Below are 7,842 nucleotides of genomic sequence, written 5' to 3' on the forward strand. Positions count from 1 at the left end.
TAGTTAGTTACATCCTTTACTGACTCCTTTAATTTCCAGCCTCATTACTTGTGATGATTTTTGTCTCCATTCAGAGTGTTTGGCTGGTGTACTTAAAAGCTTTTGACTTGGGTTAGAAATGGCTGCTCACCGTATTTACTCACTCGTCCCAAAGAATAATGGGTAGTTTTGCCAACAGCTTATTGGTATGTTGTCTTAGTTCTGTTGTTATAATCAAACACTCATGGCTGGATTATTTATAAAGGAAGGAGTTGAGTTTGGCTCATTCTGAAAGCAAAGAAGTCCATGATGAGGGCCTCTTGCTGAATGACTGTGTCCAACAGAGAGGTGGGTAGGGGAAGCAGGCATGTGTGGAAGGAAAAAAAACATAATCAAGAGAGATTGGGGGTGCGGCTGTGCCAGGCTTATTTTTATTATAATTTGTTGCCACCACAACTAATTCATTCCCATAAGACCCAACTTATCCCCATGAGACTTAATTCAGTCTTGAGAGAACTAGGCTTTTGGGTAATCTTGAGAAAAACAGCCCATTCACAAGGGCATTGTCTGCCTAAAGGCCCTACTCCCCAACATTGCCTTTTTGAAGAATAATTCTCTTTTTAGTTTCTACTAGAGGTAAACCGTAGCCAAGGACCTCCTACTGTGTGAGGCTGATTGAACACATTATGATGAAGAATGACTCATCTCAGATTGTATCTTTCAATATATTAACTTTGGTTGGAGACTGATTTTCATGGCTACCGACCATTTTTGTTATTAACAATTGCTGATTCTTCTTGGTGGAAGAGGGCAGGATGGGACCCTGAGCCTTTTGCTCATAAGGCCTTCATTAATCTCTCTGTGCCAGTGGTTCTTAACATGTAAGTCATGACCCCTTTGGGAGTCAAATGACCCCTTCACAGGGGTCGCATATCAGATATCCTGCATATCAGATATTTACATTATGACTCATAACAGTAGCAAAATTGCAGTTATGAAGTAGCAATGAAAATAATTGTATGTTTGGGGTTAACCACAACGTGAGGAACTGTATTAAAGGGTTACAGCATCAGAAAGGTTGAGAACCACTGTTCTATGCCTAGTGACTCTGACCTAAGTACCAGCCTTTTCTTTTCCCTTTTCTATATTCATATCTCCACCTACAGAAGAAAAAAAGAGCTTGCTTTTTCTTGCTTTCTAAATTAAGATTAGCATCATCCTCATTTAAAGATGTTCTTACTACCTGTGTGTAGGACGTGTGTGAGCATGGGCACGCTCATGTCTCAAGCATGTAGACGAGATCGGAGGACAACTTTCAGGAGTTGGTTCCCTGTTTCCATCTTAGGTTCTAGGGGTTCAGATCAAGTTGTCAGGCCTGAGCAGCCAATGCTTTTACTTCCTGAGCCATTTCCCTGGCCCCAGCACTACCCTCAGCCTCACCGCCATCTTGTGGTCCCTTCCTTCCGCCAGGTAGCAGAGTCTCAAAGCCCTTTGTGCTTCTCGTCTAACCTTCTCAGTTTGTAGCTCACGGATTTTGTGTTCACAGAGGTCGGATGTCTGAGCCAAGCTTACATAGACAGATAATGGTTTTATAAAACCGGGCAGATTTTTCCAGGACTCTTCCGAGTGTAAGAAGCAAAATCTCATTTGAACTAGTTACTGGATTACGTGAAAAAGGATATATTGCAAAGAGTTTGGGGGCCACTGGAAGAATGGAAGGAAGACATAGGAGCCAGGTCAACTTTGGGCTGCAGTTACACCCCTGAAGCCTGTGGAAATTTCTGTCCTTGCTGTGTCTACTTCTTTTGTGAATTTCTAGGTCTAACTTTCCCAGGTACTCGGGGACACAACTGTCATTAGGTTCTCCATGTATGATGCCCAGTGTGCCATCTACGGGACACAAGTCAGACTGACCTCATAGGTCTGTGCATCTGTTACAGAAAATGTCCCAGCAGATGGCACTCAAGTGTCTCTTCTAACAAAGGCCATTGGGGTTGAGAAACAGACACCTTTTTCTGTTTCACACAAAGGTTTCTTAGGGGTCCAGGGGACTTTGTCTTCCTGGAGTTCTGAGGTTGGATATTCTTGATTATGACCAAAGAGGAAAGGAACCTCTCCTATAAGCTCCATCAAAGATAACCTGGGCAACACCTTTGGTGGGCCTGGCTTGGTTTGCATCTTGGACCGGTTTCTGTGGCTGACATGAGTATCTATGACTTAACTCCTCAGACAGCACCGTTCACACACACCTTTCTTTTCATTTATAAAAGTTCTAGCGATGCTTATAAAACAGCAAATCCATGTGTAATTGTCCAGGCACCTTCTTGAAGATGGGTATGCCAAACCACCACCCAATCACTGTGTCCATTGCCGAGGTAAATGAGCATATGCCTGCTACACTTTGAATATGTCTTCTCTAGAATCCAGGTGTCCCCAGTGTCATAGTATCAAGGGGTGAGGCCTCCAAGAGCTTGATTACGTGAAGAGGGCTCCTCTCCTCATGGATTGATTAAGTCCTTATGAAAGAGGCTTCACGTAGAATTCCCATGAGTCTGCCTCTCTGCCATCCTCTGTGTGAGCACATAGCACACTATTCAGGAGGGCACAGCAGTGAGGGGCTACCTTGGAACAGCACCAGACCCTCACCAGACAATGAACCTGTTAACAGCCCTTTTGTGCTGGTGCAGTATTATGAAAATATCTCTTATATCCTAAGAGACTGGAACTTTTGCTGGATCTGACACCCACCTTACAGTCACATAAGACTTAAGATTGCTGTCCTGCTGTACACTCAAACTGCTTGTTAACCTGCCTTTAAGGAAACAATGTGACAATCAACTTTATTTGCCTTGGACTTCCCATGTAGCCAGATTTTACAATCTAAGCTAATGTATAGCTGTAATCTTAAATTATATACTCTTCCATGCCCCTGCCTCAGACTCTGCATGTGTATCATTTGCTGAAAGCAGCAAGTACAGAAGTTGGAAGCAGTTTCCTAAAATCTACCGTTACGCTTGAAAGCCACCATTTATGGGTATGGGTTGATAAACTGTGATATTTGTTACCTGGGTCAGTTGGGGTCAGTTAGACAAGTGACTTAATCCCTTGTAAAATCTGTTAAAGATTTCTGTAAAGTATCCTGTTCCTTCCCCATGAGATGCTTTTGGTGCTGTTTGGTAAATACAGAGCAGAACTCTTTGTTAGGGACAGAGAGAGACATACAACTCACACAGAAACAGACAGACATACACTGGGACCCACACAGACACAGGCACAACAGATTCATAGGGCAGCTTTCAGGCAGGCATAGATTCAGACTCATGCAACAGACAGACAGACAGAGGACAGAGGGCACAGAAAGCATGAAGTAGAGAATTCAAATCTAGACTCACTCTTGGCTAGCCTACTCTAAGGGAAAGTGTTTTTCTTTCTTTCCTTAATGTGACATTGGTGTATTATTGGGAATGTGGAGTTAATCATTAATGCATGTAACAGCCTCCGGAAGTGTAACAAATTTCTATTCTGTGTTTAATAAATAAATAAATAAATAAATAAATAAATAAATAAATAAATAAATAAATATATATATATTGTGTGTGTGTGTGTGTGTGTGTGTGTGTGTGTGTGTGCAGAAGTGAACCAAAGCAATGCTTTTCTCTCAGTCAGGTTAAGTCTTGAGGTGCTGTAATTTGTTAGGCCCTGGGGCTAATTTAGCCATTTCCAACCCATCTGTGATACAATAATACAGGGAAAACGGAATAATCACAACAAAATTTCCTGCTTGGCAAAGTGGGGCAGGATAAGCACTCTGGAGCCTGGGCCGTGTTCTGCCCACAGGCCCAGAGAGGGACAGCAGTACTTCACTCTGCCTTGGCTACCTGGCTTCTGTCCTTTCCCCTCCATGGCCATGATAGCTAGAGGGACAGCCCAGGGAAGGCTGTGTTCTTGGAGAAGCTGTTTGCCTTTCGTTGTTCTTCCAGTGGGGGAGGGGACTACCCAGACACTGAGCAATTACAGATTTCCAACTTAGGGGTTTCTCACACACGGCAGCCCACGACTATTTGTAATTCCAATTTCATGGGTATGTGGTGCTCTCTTCTGGCTTCCACAGGCTCCTGCACACATGTGGTACATATAAACTCACTCAAGCATGCACACATACAAAAATGAAGAAATAAGAAAATCTTAAAAGATCTAAATGGAGCCCAGTGGTGATGGTGGCGGCACATACATTTAGTCCCAGCACTCGGGAGGCAGAAGCAGGTATGGATCTCTGGGTTTGAGGTCAGCCTGGTCTACAGAGCAAGTTCCAGGATAGCCAGGGCTACACAGAGAAACAAAACATTCTAGTTGGATATTAATTTTGAACTCATTCTTAAAAAGTTTTCTCAGCCATTGTTTACTTTCTTATGTTCCTGGAGTCACATGAGTCCATTTTTCATGAGTAAACGGAAGGTCAGAGAAAGGCAATTTGCTCACATTCACACAGAAAAAAAAAGTTCATTAAAATCAGATGGTTGCTTTTCAGGTCACAATGGCCTTCAGACCTTGATAAGCATTAGAATGTCAGTACCACAATCCACTGGTGGCTTTAATCATTTCTTCCTAATGTTTCTGGAGTACAATCAAAGTTTGAGACTCATTATTTCACAATGTGCTATTCTCCAAAGCCAAGAAACGGAACCAGCCGGGATGTCAACAGATGGATGGATAACGGAAATGTGGTACATATATACCAAGGAATTTTACTCAGCCATGAAGGAGAATGAAATTATGACATTTGCAGGGAAATGTGGGGAACTGGAAACATGCTGTACTCATGTGGAGAAGCTCCACTGACTTGGGGAAAGTCACAGAGCCTACAGAACCATAGCATGTGACTGACTGCTGCCTTTGAAGCTTCTTGTTTTCTAGAAACAAATCTGTAGGGCTTTACCTGTCCTTCCATGGTCTCAGTTTAACAACTCATCCTCAGCCCCTGCCTCAGGGCAACTGAAACAAGAGTCAGAATTGGTAAAAACAGGGCTTAGCTGTCCTCTGGCTCCTGGCTAGATCCCAATTATTTGCAGTTCACAATGGGAAAAGGCTTCTTTTTCTCAGGGAGAAATTCATAAAGGTGTTGTTTAGTCTGGGTTTTCAGTCTTTCTCCATTTCTAGCTCCTTCCTGGGTACCCCCCCTCCCACCCCGCCTCCTTCTTAGTGAGATAATTTCACTGTGGGGCAGAAAATCCATCTTCAGTTGTGTGTGCACATGTGTGCATGCCCGTGCTTATGCAAGCACATACACATAGAGGTCAGAGGTCAGCACCGTGCCTCTTCCTCTATCTCTCACCTTATTTTTTGAGCCAGGGTCTCTGACTGAGTCAGGAGCTCACCGTTTTGGTTAGACTGGCTGTCCAGTGAGGCCCTGAGATTCTCCTGTCTCCACTCCCCTAGCACTGGGGTTACATGAACCATCATGGCCAGCTTTCATATGGGTGCTGCTGCTTATCTCTGGTCTTCATGCTGCAGCAGTCCCCCCCTGGCTCTTCTTAGTGGTGGAGACTGGGTGGACGTCTGTCCCTTAGTGACTTGGGTTATTAACAGCAGGTGCTTTAGCCTCAGCTGTCGTATTTGTTCCCATCCACCTGGAAATAAATATAAATATATATATATATATATATATATATATATATATATATATACACATATTTTATATATTTTCTTTTCCTATCCTAGGACCAGACTGAAGGCTACAAGAAGCATGCTCTTCTTTTATCTACTAACTATTTTTATACCAAGCAGTCATCTTATTATGGTCTGTGCACCAAGATACAACATGCTGTGAATAGTACCCAGTTCCTGCCTCCCCAGCTAGACATGAGGTGCTCCTTGAGGCTCCCATCTTTGGTCAACTCAGCTCATTCTGTTTAAGGATATGTCACTTGTATAATCTGCTAATACTAATTTCTGTATTAGTCACCTGTGTACTGTTAATGTCAGTAACTCGAATGTCACTAGCCTAAGGGGAAAAAAAGAGGGAAATAAAGTCCAGGCATTGGAAGGACCCTGTGCAGCTAATATCAGAGCTAGCAAAAGGGGCGGTTCTGGAAACTTCTGTGACTGAACCTGAGAAATCAACTCTCGTTTTGCGTCTACCTCCTATTCCAGATTCTTCCTGTGTGTTGGCTTCATTTTCTCAGATTCTTCCACGTCGCTGCAGGAAGATCTGAGTTACATCCTTATACTTTACACCCCAGACTGAGGGAAATTCTTTCCATCTGCCGTCAGGTGGAAAACACTGGATCAGGGCTCTAATAAATCTGTCGCGGGCAAACTACTGGAGCTAAGGGATAGGGGCCTGTAATCAGCTCAGCCTAGGCCATCTGCTTTTCTATGATGCCCCTGGATGGAGGGGATGGTGGACAGACAGACAAGACACCATACTAGATTGCCACTCTGAGTCTAGACCTTTGCCATGACCTTGCTGACTTCTGGCATCACTTAACTTGCAGTCTATTTTTCAGGTACTGGGAATCTGACATCCTCTGTCTACTGTAGTTGTTGAATTCTTTGTTAGCATCATGCTTTTTTTTTTTTTAAATGAATGGCCAGGGCCAGCAAGATGGCACCCAATGCAAGCCTAATGACCTGAGTTCGATCCTCAGGACACACACACAATGGAAAGAGAGAAATGACTCTCCAATGTTGTCTTCTTGTTGAGTTTCATTGACCTATGCAGACCTTTGAGACCTGGAATTTAAGGACCTTAAAGAATGGGGTGGCTGACCTCAAGTTCTACTACAGAGCTACAGTAATAAAAACAGCTTGGTATTGGCATAAAAACCAACACGTGGACCAATGGAATCGAATTGAAGACCCCGACATTAACCCACACACACATGAACACATGATTTTTGACAAAGAAGCCAAATCTGTACAAGGGAAGGAAGAAAGCATCTTCAACAAATGGTGCTGGCATAACTGGATGTCAACATGTAGAAGACTGCAAACAGATCCATATCTATCGCCATGCACAAAACTCAAGTCCAAGTGGATCAAAGGCCTCAATATAAAAAAACCAGTTGTACTGAAGCTGATAGAAGAGAGAGTAGGAAGTAGTCTTGAACGCATTGGCACAGGAGATCACTTCCTAAATATAACACCAGTAGCACAGACACTGAGAGCAACAATTAATGGGACCTCCTGAAACTGAGAAGCTTCTGTAAGACAAAGGACATAGTAAATAAAACAAAACAGCAGCCTACAGAATGGGAAAAGATGGTTCACCAACCCCACATATGACAGAGGGCTGATTTCCAAAATATATAAAGAATTCAAGAAACTAGACATCAAACTAACATTCCAATTAAAAAATGGACTACAGAGGTAAACAGAGATTCTCAACAGAAAAATCTCAAATGACTGAAAGACATTTAAGGAATTGCTCAACATCCTTAGTCGTCATGAAAATGCAAATCAAAACAGCTTCTGAGATACTACCTTACATCTGTCAGAATGGCTATGATCAAAAACACTGAAGACAGCTTATGTTGGACAGGATGTGGGACACTGTGGGAGTGTGAACTTGTACAGCCACTTTGGAAATCAGTATGGCAATTTCTCAGAAAATTGGGAATCAATCTATCTCAAGACTCAATGATACCACTCTTGGGCATATACCCAAGGAATGCTCAGTCCAAGGACATTTGCTCAACTATGTTCATAGCAGCATTACTTGTAATAGCCAGAAACAGGAAACAACCTAGATGCCCCTCACCTGAAGAATGGATAAAGAAAATGTGGCACATATACACAATGGAGTATTACTCAGCAGTAAAAAACAATGATATCATGAAATTTGCAGGCAAATAAATAGAACTA

General features: G+C 42.8%; 1 pseudogene; it reads left to right on the forward strand.

Annotated features, from left to right (window-relative positions):
• Positions 1 to 6,223, forward strand: part of LOC128114601 (chromobox protein homolog 5-like) — a 38,848-nt pseudogene extending 32,625 nt beyond the window's left edge.
• The last annotated feature ends 1,619 nt before the right edge of the window (positions 6,224 to 7,842 follow it).

This window comes from Peromyscus californicus, unplaced genomic scaffold (assembly GCF_007827085.1).
Source record: "Peromyscus californicus insignis strain IS unplaced genomic scaffold, ASM782708v3 Scaffold_19__1_contigs__length_69161282, whole genome shotgun sequence".
NCBI classification, from domain to species: Eukaryota; Metazoa; Chordata; class Mammalia; order Rodentia; family Cricetidae; genus Peromyscus; species Peromyscus californicus.